This window comes from Mastomys coucha, unplaced genomic scaffold (assembly GCF_008632895.1).
Source record: "Mastomys coucha isolate ucsf_1 unplaced genomic scaffold, UCSF_Mcou_1 pScaffold21, whole genome shotgun sequence".
In the NCBI taxonomy this organism is placed as follows: domain Eukaryota; kingdom Metazoa; phylum Chordata; class Mammalia; order Rodentia; family Muridae; genus Mastomys; species Mastomys coucha.
Genome location: NW_022196904.1, coordinates 160060561 through 160074561, shown reverse-complemented (window position 1 = coordinate 160074561; position 14001 = coordinate 160060561). Strand labels below are relative to the sequence as shown.

The window sequence follows — 14001 nt, the reverse complement described above, 5'->3', positions numbered from 1 at the left end:
ACCTGTCGTGTGTGTGTGTGTGTGTGTGTGTGTGTGTGTGTGTGTGTGTGTGTGAATAGCATCAAATTCTGGAACTAGGCAAGTAACTTAGAGTGCCTGTCTAGTATGCACAAAACATGGAATCAGTCCTCAGCAATCCATAAAATGGGTGTGGTAGGCATGCCTCTAACCCCAACATTTGGGAGACGGAGACAGAAGATTAGAAGTTCAAGGTCATGCTCAGCTACATAGTGAGTTTGAGCCATCTTGGGATACATAAGATTCTTAAAAAGAGAAAGAGAGATAAGAACATTCAAATTCTGTTAGCTATATTGAAATGTACAACTAAACATTACCCAGCCACAGCATGAGATGCAATATTTTATAAATTATATTTTAAAAATACCACTTTGGGATAGTAGGTATGACTGTGTGACTTTTTCATGTCTCATTTTAAATTTTGAACTTCATGCCTCATTTATTTTGGTTAAACAACCCCACTGACCTCGGTCTCTCTATCCTCTCCCTCCATTCTTAAACTCTTCCACCCCACAGTACTTTCATATTACCTATACTTTCCTCTCCCCTTCCTTAAGTCATCCTCCTGGAGGTTTCTTTCTAGATTCCGGGCTTCCAAGGTACTCCAAATTGAACACATGAAACTAGAGATTTGAAGCTAGGATCCATATATGAGGAAGAAAACATAATTCGTCTTTCTGTACCTGGATTCCTTCTCTCAATATATTTTTTCCAATGTCATTAACTTAGTTGTAAATTTCAAAATTCCGTTTTTTCATCGTAGCTGAATAAAACTCCATTGTGTATATGCACCACATTCTCATTATTCATGCACCAGCTGATAGACATGTAGACTTATTCACTCTCCTAGCTGTTGTAAATGAGCTAGTAATGAACATGGATAAGCAAGCACATCTATACCAGGACTGAGAGTCCTTGGGGTATATGCCCAGGAGTGGAAGTGTCGGATCATACGGTAATTATATTACTAGATTTTTGAGGATCCTGATTGAGATCTGATTTCCATATCTGTACCAGTTTGCACTCTACCAACAGTGAGCAGGGATTCTCCTTTCCCTACATCTTCACCAACACTTGTTGTCATTTGATTTCCTGATGATCATCATTCTGACTAGGATGAGACAGAACCTCAAAATAGTTTTATTTGCATATCCCTGATGGCTAATGGTCTTTAAAAAAACAAAACAAACAAACAAAAAAAGTATTAGCCATTCACATTTCTTCTTTTGAGGATTCTCTATTCAGTTCTATAGTCCATTTTTCAACTTGGTTATTTCTTGATTTTTAAAAATGTATTCTAAATATTAATCCTATGTCAGATGTATAGCTAGCTGATATTTCTCTCTGTAAAAGTATCATTTATTCTCCTGTTATATTTGTTGTGTGGGAGGCTTACTGTGTCTTTCTGCTAACCTAGGCATAGTCCTGGAAGTTTCTAGCCTCCATATAACCTAATCCAGGCCTAGAAGATGTGTCTTATTCCAGTGTTCACGTATTTCTGCTCTCTTTGGCAAAAAACAAGGTGCCTGATGGTGTGGTCCTGACCTGTGCTGCCACCAAGGATCATGTCTGGGTCTGTGTCCCTGTGCCAGCTGGGGTCTGTGTCAAAGCCTGTGGTCTTGGTTACCACCAAAGTTCATGCAGACATCCCTGGTTCTGGCTACTGCCTGGGGCCATGTTGATGTCTAAGAGCTACACAGTGGTGGCTCAGCCCCTAACAAGTTGTGGTGCTCAAGAGAGCTGGCCCTACCCCTTGCCTGGGCAGTGTGGGTGAGCTAGCCCTATCCTGTGGGGAGTCGCAGCTGCCACCCTATATATATATATATGTATATATATATATATATATATATATATATATATATATATATATATATATATATATATATATATATATATATATATATATATATATATATATATATATATATACATATATATGTATGTATATTGAACACCTGGTCTCTGGCCAGAGCAGAGAGCATTGAGATAAACAGGCCTTAGTTGGAAAAGCTGAGTGCCTCTAGTTTGTGATGCAAGCTGGCATGATTTTCCTGCAGCCTATTATGCTTTGCCACGTAGCTGATGCTGATTGGGACCAGGGAAAGTATTTAACCTGCGAGGGCTGGGGGTTAGAGAGGAGATTATTATGATTATTGGGATAAGTAAGAAGAAAATGAAGGTTCCTGATTAAACTGCTGGGAGAAGAGCTCGTTGTTGCCTCCTTATTTCCGCTGGACAGAGGGGTGGCAACATTTTTGGCCCGTACGGGGAGTGGAGAAGTTCGTACGGGGAGAGACGTACAGAGAATAGAGAAGAGACATACAGGGAACTCGTCGGGAACATCTTCTACGGCTCAGAACTCCTTGCAGGCAGGGCAGTTGACTGGTAAATTCCCAGGTAAGGTGGGAAAAAAGGGAAGGTCCTCTGTAAAGAGGCAATAAGGACTCCGGGATTGGAGCAATAAGGTCCTCGGTAAAGAGGCGATAAGGTCTCCAGGATTGGAGCAATAAGGTCCCGTTAAGGGTGAATCAAAAGTGATAGTATGGGGAACTTGCAATCTTGCCCCGTGTTTGTTGAATTAGGGAGAGATTTGGAATTCGCCTGGGAGGAAGGAATCATAAAAGGTGGAGTGCGACCAATCTGGAAACTGATTAGGAGCTGCTTGGAGAATAAAGTGTGTTCTAAAGCAGTAGAGAAGGGACAGGAAGCGTTAGAACAGCTGAAGGAAGAGAGGTCAGCAAAGTCTGAGAAAGATCAGACTGATGAGAGTGGTTCGGACTCTGAAGGGGAACTTCAGAAGCTAGTACAGAAAATGGAGAAGTTCACCATTAGGGTGGAGCCCACAGGTCCAGGGCTGCCTGTGTCCAATGAATAGGCTGCTATTAATTGAGCAGCTGGTAATCCTGCCTGGGATTTAGATATGCTTTTAGGGCGGGGCAGGTTTGTGCAGCAGCAAATTGGATATCTGATGCAGGTGTATGAGCAAGTTAATATGCTTGCTACAAGAGCATGAAAATCATTGCCTAACAATGGAGAAGTTGCAGAACCCAAGGAGCTCTTTTCAGACTTTGTAGCTAGAATGATAGAGGCTGACTTGAGTGTCTGCACGAGCCGCTCTTAAAGGGGACAACAGCTTTTTGTATGTAAGTAATGCTAAACTGCTAGCACCTTTGCCCCTAGAGTAAACAAGCTTAAAAAGGAAACTTGGAACAGCTGTGGCTCTGGATGGCTGGGAAGGACTGATGGGATATCATCAGTTTTGTGGGTGATCACCTAGGTAAAGGGACTCTAGCACGCTCCAAAGTTGGGTCACGTGATCCAAGCGTGCCAATTAAAACAGAGACCAAGTCACCCTCAGGGACATGCCATCAGTCCTTGCACTGCACAGAGAATCAAACAAAAATGTATATCTTAATGATACTAAAAGTTTGTTTTGAGATTTATATGTTACAGAAATATACAGCCTTGGTGAATTTCCCCATCTAAACCGCCTGCTTGAACTCCTGGTATCCTGAACTTCAGCCTGATCCAGTTAAGACACAGATATCAGAAGACCACTTCTGGGCTGGTGAGGTGGCTCAGAGGGTAAGAGCACCGACTGCTCTTCCAAAGGTCGTGAGTTCAAATCCCAGCAACCACATGGTGGCTCACAACCACCTATAATGAAATCTGATGCCCTCTTCTGGTGTATCTGAAGACAGCTACAGTGTACTCATTTATAGTAATAATAATAAATAAATCTTTAAAAAAAAAAAAAAAAGAAGACCAGTTCTGTTTTTCCTTCCTCCCCCCTCATATCTCTACGCCCTCATTAAGCTTGAAGAAGTTATGATCAGTTGTCTACCCGGTTCCCTGGGCTTTGGGGCTAGAAAAAATTGTTAATAAGTTGTGTTTCTAGAAAATATAAAATGGTTATATTTGAAAGGGGAAATAAATAGCCAGGTTTAATTGTATAGCTATAGAAAGCCTTATAATTTGTTATTAAGTTGCATTGTGTGACTAGAACATCTTAAACTAATAGGCAAGAAATAAGTAAGAGCTTTTGAATTGTGTACAACAGGTTTTGGAGCCGTGGGTGCTTTACTGGTCCTTGTCAGTATATTGGCATTGTGGTGCATCTGCACTATGCGGGTTCGGCAGCAATGACAGGCTGTTTTGATAGTGCAAGCATTTGCAGCCCTGGATGTGAGGCAATTTCCACAGGCTTGGTTAACTATTCTGAATGATTGTCCATCACGTTCAGGCTGTAAGGCTGAGCACTGCACTTGGGATACACTGTTTGCTGCTAGTGATCTCAAGAAGAGCATGTCTGATTGATGCAGGTTGATACCGCCCTTTTCCCAATTCTCCCATTCATTCCTGCCTCTGGAAAAATGGTATCGGATGGGTCTGGCTTGGACTGGGTGGGTGACACCTGGCGAAGAGCCTGTACAATGTCCCCACTTTATTCACCAGAGATCAGACCTCTACTCTTGCCTGTTACGTTTAAAACAAAAAGGGGGAACTGGCGCCCAACGTGGTGCCCAACTGCTGCCCCTCTGTCCAGCGGAAATAAGGAGGCAACAACGAGCTCTTCTCCCAGCAGTTTAATCAGGAACCTTCATTTTTACTACTTCTTACTTATCCCAATAATCATAATAACTCCTCTCTAACCCCCAGCCCTTGCAGGTTAAATACTTTCCCTGGTCCCAATCAGCATCAGCTACGTAGCAAAGCATAATAGGCTGCGGGAAAATCATGCCAGCTTGCATCACAAACTAGAGGCATTCAGCTTTTCCAACTAAGGCCTGTTTATCTCAATGCTCTCTGCTCTGGCCGGAGACCAGGTGTTCAATATATATATATATATATATATATATATATATATATATATATATATATATATATGGTGGCAGCTCTTGCCTGGGCAGTGTGGGTGAGCTAGCCCTGAGCATGTGAGAGAGGGAAATCAGATAAACGTCCCCAGCATTATTCCTTTATGCTCAGGATTGCCTTAGCTATTCTAAGTCTTTTGCATCTCCATATAAATTTTAAGATTTTTTTTTCTATTCTGAAGATTGGCATGGGGATTCTGATGGGGAAGAATGGTCATTTTTACAATTCTAATAACCCACGAGCATGGGGGTCTTTCTATCTTCTAGTGTCTCCGTTTCTTTCTTCAGACTTTGAAAGTTTTTATCACCTTGGTTTGATTTTTTCCAAGGTATTTTATTTTACTGAGGTTTTTGTGAATGTTATTGGTTCCCCAATTCCTTTACCCTGTGTCTGTCACTAGTATGTAGAAAGGCTACTGAGTGGTTTTTGAATGTTAATTTTGTATTTTGCTCCTTTGCTGGCAATGTTAACTAGTTCCAGTGGGTTTTGTTTGTTCCCTTTTGTTCTTTTATCTTTTTGTTTGTAGGTTTTATTTTATTTGTTTACTTTAGAAACAGGGTCTTACTATGTGGCCTTGGCTGGCCTTGAACTCTGTATGTAGACCAGCATGGCCTAGAATTCACAGGGATCCTCTGCTTATGTTTCCTGAGTACTTAGATTAAAGACAGACACCACCACACCTTCCAAAATTATACTATCTTCTTTGAAGGTTTATTTTTCTTAGTTTTAAAAAATGTGTGTGTGTGTGTGTGTATCTGTGTATCTGTGTGTAGGTATACGCAAGTGAGTACAGGGACCCATGAGACCAGGGCCATCAGATCCCTGTGAAGCTGGAGCTGCAAATGGTTTTGAGTCACATGACATAGGTATTAAGAAATGAACTCAGGTCTTCTGCAAGGGCAATGTATGCTCCTAAACACTAAACATTTCTCCAGAGATCTAGTTTCATCTTTAGGATCTCTTGTATATAGCATAAAATCATCTGCAAACAAAGATATTCTAACATGTTCTCCTACTTGTATCCCTGTTATTTTCTTTAAAAAAAAATTGGATATTTTATTATTTACATTTCAAATGCTATCCCCTTTCCCAGTTTCCCCTCTGCAAACCCCTTATCCCATCCCCCCCTTACCCTACTTCTATAAGGGTGCTGCCCTACTCACCCACCCACTCCTACCTCACTGCCCTAGCATTCCTGTACACTGAGTCATCAAGCCATCACAAGACCAAGGGCCTTCCCTCCTATTGATGCTAGATAAGGACCCTTCAGCTCCTTCAGTCATTCCCTAACTCCTCCATTGGGCTCTGGCAGAGTCTCTCAGGAAACCGCTGTATCAGGCTCCCGTCAGCAAGCACTTCTTGGCATCAGTAATAGTATCTGGGTTTGGTGTCTGATCCCTGTTATTTTTGTAAGATCAGAGTAAACAGGGACATCTCAGAAAAACCAGGAATTTCCTTAATAAAATAAGCTCAGGAACTTTAGGAAGGTAGCAGAACTCTCCAGAAGGGAAAGGCTAATTAACATTCCTCAGATCACAGGGTGAGAAACTACCTGCAGGTGGAGGCACATTCCACATTCCGCAGGGTGGACCTTTGCCCACTTTCAGACAAGGGAAGTCCTTGCCACCTCATTTCCCTAAAGACCAATCAGTTTAAAAAAGCACACTGTTCTACCAATCACATTGTATCTAATGGCTGCTGCTCTGAAAATTGTAGAAAAGCTCATTGAACAAGCTGTGCAGGGTCGCCTCCTTTCCTGAGGGTCAGGAATGGCCTCAGTCAACTGAAATAAAAATTCTCATGTTCTTTGCATCGATCAGGCTCCATGTGACTCACTCGGGGTCTCCGGTAAGCTAAAGCTCATCAGGGTCTTAAATTTTCGTATCATGTTGTTCTACCTAAGAATTCTAGAACTATATGGAATAGAAGTAGAAACAGTAGATATTCTTGTCTTGTTCCTTATTTTAATAGAATTGCTTTGAATTTTTCTCCATTTGGGAAAGGATGATCAAATGTTGATACATTCACACACACACACATGCATATAGATGTATTTTTTTTAATTTAATTTAATTTTTTTTTCAGAGCTGAGGACTGAACCCAGGGCCTTGCACTTGCTAAGCAAGTGCTGTACCACTGAGCTAAATCCCAACCTCCATATGTATTATTGTATATTGTATTGAGGTATGCTTCTTCTACCACCAAAGGGCAGGCCAATTTTAAGATAAAGTAACTGTCAGTCACTGGACAGTGGTGGTCCACACCTTTAATCCCAGCACTTGGGAGGCAGAGGCAGGTGGATTTCTGAGTTTGAGGCCAGCCTGGTCTACAGAGTGAGTTCCAGGACAGCAAAGGCTACACAAAGAAACCCTGTCTTGAAAAAACAAAAAATCAAAAAAAAAAAACAAACAAACAAAAAACAAACAAACAAAAAGAATGCAAACTGGACTCAGGATTAAAACCTTTTAGGAGCTTGTCCTGGTTGTGGTCTGCTGGTGACATCTCCTCTCTACCACTCTCCCTAGTGAGTGAGTGCTTATTCCAGAAGGATTCCCACAACAATATGTGCCTGTGGTTTTTCTCTCTCGATAGAAATTCTCTTTTTTTCTCTTCTGATGAAAAAATTTAAATCTGTGCTTTGGCCCATTATAACAAATAGAATTTGCTCAGAGTGTGTTAATGGAGCGAAGACCATGATGAGCAAGTGACTCCTCCATCCCTCTCCATCCTTCACCCTTCTCTTTCTAATTTAGAACCTGCTAATCTACTTGTCTTGTGGCTGTGGTGAAAGACCTGATGAAAGGAACTCAAAGGAGGAAGGGATTCCTCTCTCTGGCTCACAGTATCCTGGTGGAGAAGAAAGGCAGGAGCTGCTGGAAGCAGCTGCTCACACTGTGTCTGCAGTCAGAAGGAAGGAAGCAAAGCATGCACTGTACGCTGGCTGCTCAGCTCCTTCTGCTTGCATACTTCCAGATGCCAGTGAGGCAATCCTTCACAGTGGATGGGTCTTTCCACTCAACACAATGCAGGCAATTCCCATGAGGCATGTGCCCCCCATGCCCCAGCCTCATCTCCCAGGGGATTCCAGATTCTGTCAAGATGGCAACACTGATCACTGCACTTTACAAAGTGTCAACCATTTCTTATACCTCCTTCTGTTTTGCTTCCTTGCTTCTCTCTCTTCTGCAGAGAGACTCTTGACTATTGGTGCTATTGCCTGCGAGGATAAGTCTGAAATGTAATGGAAGCTCAATGAGCTCTACCTGAATCAATTTGAACCTTTGTGTATTCTTGGACATCTGATTACTCTGTGCAGTTTAGATGTTCATCTTCCAGTGCAAGCATCTGCCCCACATGTGTGTCTAGCTTCACATGATGTGATTGTTCTGGATACAAACCTGTACGTTACATGTACAGTACCAAAAGCATACTTCTCTGGCATCTATCTATCTATCTATCTATCTATCTATCTATCTATCTATCTATCTATCTATCATCTATCTATTTAAAATTTAACAGAAAGCCAAAATACACATGGAAACTGAACAACTCTCTACTCAATGATAACATGGTCAGTGAAGAAATGAAGAAAGAAATTAAAAACTTCCTGGAATTTAATGAAAATGTTGACACATCATACCCAAATATATGGGACATAATGAAAGCAGGGCTAAGAGGAAAACTCATAGCACTAAGTGCCCTGGTAAAGAAACTAGAGAAATCTTATACTAGCACCTTGACATCACACCTGAGAGCTTTAGAACAAAAAGAAGCAAACTCACCCAAGAGGAGTAGAAAGCAAGAAATAGTCAAACTCAGAGTTGAAATCAACCAAATAGAAACAAAGAGAACAATACAAAGAATCAACAAAACCAAAAGCTGGTTCTTTGAGAAAAATCAACAAGATGGATAAACCCCTAGCCAAATTAACTAAAGGGCCCAGAGGCAGCATCCAAATTAACAAAATCAGAAATGAAAAGGGAGAAATAATAACAGAAACAGAGGAAATTAAAAAAAATCATCAGATCCTACTACAAAAGCCTATACTCAACAAATCTGGAAAATCTAGATGAAATAGATGGTTTTCTAGACAGATACCACATACCAAAGTTAAATAAAGAGGAGATAAACTCTCTAAACAGACCCATATTCCCTAAGGAAATAGAAGTCATTAAAAACCTCCCAACCAAAATAAGCCCAGGGCCAGATGGATTTAGTGCAGAATTCTACCAGATCTTCAAAGAAGACCTGATACCAATATTCCTCAAACTATTCCATAAAATACAATCAGAAGGAATACTACCTAATTCATTCTATGAAGCTACAATTACTCTGATACCTAAACCACACAAGGACCCAATCAAAAAACTTCAGACCAATCTTGTTTATGAATATTGATGCAAAAAATGCTCAATAAAATTCTTGCAAACCAAATCCAAGAACACATCAAAACCATCATTCTTGATGATCAAGTAGGCTTCATTCCAGGGATATAAGGTTGGTTCAATATACAAAAATCTATGTAATCCACCATATAAACAAATTTAAAAGCAACAGGCACACGCCTTTAATCCCAACACTTGGGAGGCAGAGGCAGGTGGATTTCTGAGTTCAAGGCCAGCCTAGTCTACAGAGTGAGTTCCAGGACAGCCAGGGCTACACAGAGAAACCCTGTCTTGAAAAACAAAACAAAACAAAACAAAAAAAAACCTTAAAGAAAAAAATCACATGGTCATCTCCTTAGATGCAGAAAACCCATTTGACAAAATACAACACTACTTCATGTTAAAAGTATTGGAGAGGTCAGGAATTCAAGGCCAATACGTAAACATAAAAGCAATTTACTGCAAACCAACATCCAATATCAAATTAAATGGAGAGATACTTGAATCAAGCCAACTAAAATCAGGGACAAGACAAGGATGCCCACTCTCCCCATATCTATTCAATATAGTACTTGAAGTTCCAGCTAGAGCATTAAGACAACAAAAAGAGATCAAGGACATACAAACTGGCAAAGAAGAAATAAAGGTATCACTATTTGCAGATGATATGATAATATACATAAGCAACCCCAAAAATTCTTCCAAATAACTTCTCCAGCTGATAAACAACTTCATCAAAGTAGCCAGATATAATTAACTCAAATAAATCAGTAGCCTGCCTTTATACAAATGATAAACAGGCTGAGAAAGAAATTAGGGGAACAACTCCCTTCACAATAGCCACAAATAATATAAAATATCTTGGGGGTAACTCTAATCAAACAAGTGAAAGATCTGTATGCCAATAACTTCATGTCTCTCAAAGAAATCAAAGAAGAGCTCAGAAAATGGAGAGATCTCTCATGATTATGGTTTGGCAGAATTAACATAGTAAAAATGGCCATCCTACCAAAGGCAATCTACAGATTCAATGCAATCCCCATCAAAATCCCAACACAATTCTTCAAAGATATGGAAAGAGAAATTCTCAAATTTATCTGGAAAGGCAAAAAACCCAAAATAGAGAAAACAATTCTTAACAATAAAAGAACGACTGGGACATCACCATCCCTGACCTCAAGCTATACTACAGAGCACTAACGATTTTAAACTGCATGCTATTAGTTACATGACAGACACGTTGATCAATAGAGTAGAATTGAAGACCCAGATATAAAACCACACACTTACACACACTTGATCTTTGACAAAGAAGCCAAAAATATATAATGGAAAAAAGAAAGCATCTTCAATAAATGGTATTGGTCTAAATGGCTGGTTGTATGCAGAAAAATGAAAATAGACTCATATTTGTCACCTTGCACAAAGCTTAAGTCCAAGTGGATCAAGGACCTCAACATAAAACCAGATACACTCAATCTAATAGAAAAGTAAGTGGGAAAAGGGAACTTATTGGTACAGGGGGAAATTTCCTGAACAGAACTCCAATGGATCATGCTCTAAGATCAAGAATTGATAAATGGGACCTTATGAAACTGAAAAGCTTCTGTAAGGCAAAGGAAATAGTCAATAAGGCAAATTGGCAACCTAGAGATTGTGGCAGAAAAAATCTTCACTAACCCCACATCCAATAGAAGGCTAATATCCAAAATATGTAAAGAACTCAAGAAGCTAATCACAAAAAAAAAAACAAAAACAAAACAAACAAAAAAAAACCCAAAAAACAAAAAACAAAAAAAAAACCCAAACAAAAAAACAAAACAAAAAACAATCAAATACTGGGGTATAGAACTAACTGAGAATTCACAACAGAAGAATCTCAAAGGGCTGAGAAACACCTAAAGAGATGTTCAAAGTCTTTAGTGATTAGAGAAATGCAAATCAAAAACAAAAACAAAAACCAAAACCGTGAGAGTCCACCTTACACCTTACACCAGTCAGAATAGCTGGGGAGAGGGGAACCTGATCTCCTATTGGAAAAAGGACTGAAGCCCTGAGGGCCAACAGAAAGAATGGGAACAGGTAACCTTGGGGAGGTAGGAGGTTGGGGGTATCCTCCTGAATGTACCAGAGATCTGGGAGGTAAGAGACTCTCAGGGCTCAAAGGTAGGACCCTAGATGAAATGCCCTGCAGTGGGGAGAGGGAACTTGTAGAGCCCACTTCCAACAGAAAGACAGGGCATCAAGTGAGGGATGGGATTGCCATCCCACAGTCAAAACTCTGACCCATAATTGTTCCTGTCTGAAAGAACTGCAGGGATGGAAATGGAGAAGAGCCTGAGGAAAAGAAAGTCTAGCAACAGGACCAAAGTGGGATCCAGCTCAAGGGGAGGCTCTAAGACCTGACACTATTACTGAAGCTATGGAGCACTCAAAAAAGGGGACCTAGCATGACTGCCCTCTGAAAGACCCAACAAGCAGCTGAAAGAGTCAGATGCAGATATTTACACCCAACCAATGGACAGAAGCTGCTGACCCCTGTGGTTGAATTAGGGAAAAGCTAGAAGAAGCTGAGGAGGAAGGCAACCCTGTAGGAGGACCAGCAGTCTCAATTAACCTAGACCCTTGAGATCTCTCAGACATTGGATCACCAACCAGGCAGCATACACCAGCTGATATGAGGCCCTCAACACATATACAGCAGAGGACTGCAGGGTCTGGGTTCAGTCAGAGAAGATGCATCTAACCCTCAAGAGACTGGAGGCAGGGAGTTCAGAGGTCTGGTGGGGTGTGGAGTAGGTAGGACCATCCTCATGGAGATAGGGGACAGGGAGGAGGTAAGGGATGTGGAACAGTTGGAGGATGGACTGGGAGAGGAATAAAATCTGAAGTGTAAAAAAATAAAATAAAATAATAATAATAAAAGTCATGAGTCATAGGAGCCAGTCTTATTCAAACTACCACAGCCTTCTCCAGCACTCATTGCTATTGTTTTAATAGTCTTTCCTAATGCAGCAGTTTTCAACCTGTAAGTCACAAATGACCCTTTCTCAGGGGTTACCTAACATTATGTTTCATAACTATAGCAAAATACAGTTATGAAGTAGCGACAAAAATAATTTTATTGCCGGGCAGTGGTGGCACATGCCTTTAATCCCAGCACTTGGGAGGCAGAGGCAGGCAGATTTCTGAGTTTGAGGCCAGCCTGGTCTACAGAGTGAGTTCCAGGACAGCCAGGGCTATACAGAAAAACCCTGTCTCGAAAAACCAAAATAATAACAACAACAATAATAATAATAATAATAATTTTATCATTGGCAATCACCACAGCATGAGGAGGTCTATTTATTAAAGGGTTGCAGCATTAGGAAGGTTGAGAATCATGGTCCTGATGGAACTCTAGCTCATCCAAGTCCAGCTTCCTCCAGTGGTCACATCTTCTTTAGTACCATGTGGGGAATAGAAAGAACTATCTTAATGTCCTATAAGTGGAATGATGATGAGCAGACCAGAACTCCTCCGGCTATCCTGTGAACATAAGGAGAGAATGGCTGCCCACTGAGTTAGATGGACTTTAAGGGATGTAAGTGAAGAGGAAGCATAACCTAGGTGTGATGGGTGACCCAGGTTCTCCCTGCAACAACAGAAATAAGAAAGGCCTTTGTTTTGGGCAAGGAGGGAGAACACTTCTATTAGTGGAGGTTTGTTTGCTATCCAATACCTCCTTTTATTGCAGTTTATACCCTAGACACAGAATGATCCTGCAGTTAGCACAAAGAAAGGGTGATTATCCAGGAAACCTGCCTTGCTGGAAACCTGCCTTGCTGCCTTGCCATATGGAGATTAAGTCGACTGTCACCAGAGAAGAGCTTCAGGGGTGTTTAAAGGTGTCTTTCAAGCTTGGAAATCTAGATTCTATTTCCTTCCAACTGTTTCTATGGATTTTTAGTGCAACCAGAGGACTGGAATTCACAAGGGTAAAATATTATTTCCAGGTCTGAGCTTGTACAGGAACAATTCTATTGGAGGACATAGTATCCTAAACCTGTGAGTAACTAGAAGTAATAATCCTATAACTTCTGCCAGATGCACAGGTCTTGTGTTACCCAGATGTGTCATAATAGTTCATGACCTGAGACTAGAGAGGCCATGGGCTCTAGGAGGAAATCTACTACTCTTATTCTTATAAAGAAGCATAGCAAAAACAAAAACAAAAAAAAGGACTCCTAATAACATATTGCTGTACCCATATGTCGGCATGTCTCTCAGCCCTCGTCAGAGAAGCTTCATCTTGTAGCCGAGGGGAACTAACTCTGAGACCCATACATGAGCAATGTGCAGAGAACCACAAAACTTTGGCCTATCCAGCCCTAAACAGAATGTCTTTTTCAAACCCCTCCCTTCAAAGCTCAGGGATCCAAGAGCCAGAGATGATGGAAGACTTCCAGACACAGCAGGAAGGCTGATGCACACACAAACTCACACAGACTGTGGCAGCATGCATTAAGCCTGGTACACATTCAAGCCAGACAAAACCCTGACTCGGAGAAGGGAAGCAGACACAAAGTCCCACCTGTAACCAAGAAGCTATTTGTAATACCCACTGGGGACAGGAAAATCAGTGTCTTCTAATGGAGCGACACTTAGATACATCAGCTACACTCTGTGACATCCTGAGGAGCTGACGGTCAACACAAAATGGAGGGTGTGTGTGGGGGGGGGG

The 14001-nt window shown here is 41.1% G+C and overlaps 1 long non-coding RNA gene across 1 annotated transcript in view; it reads right to left on the bottom strand.

Moving 5' to 3' along the window:
- Positions 1–12643: 12643 nt before the first annotated feature.
- Positions 12644–14001, bottom strand: part of LOC116101134 — a 5466-nt gene continuing 4108 nt past the window's right edge. Inside the window, exon 3 of the long non-coding RNA XR_004122803.1 lies at positions 12644–12806. This is a non-coding gene — a long non-coding RNA (uncharacterized LOC116101134). The remainder of the gene's footprint in view (positions 12807–14001) is intronic.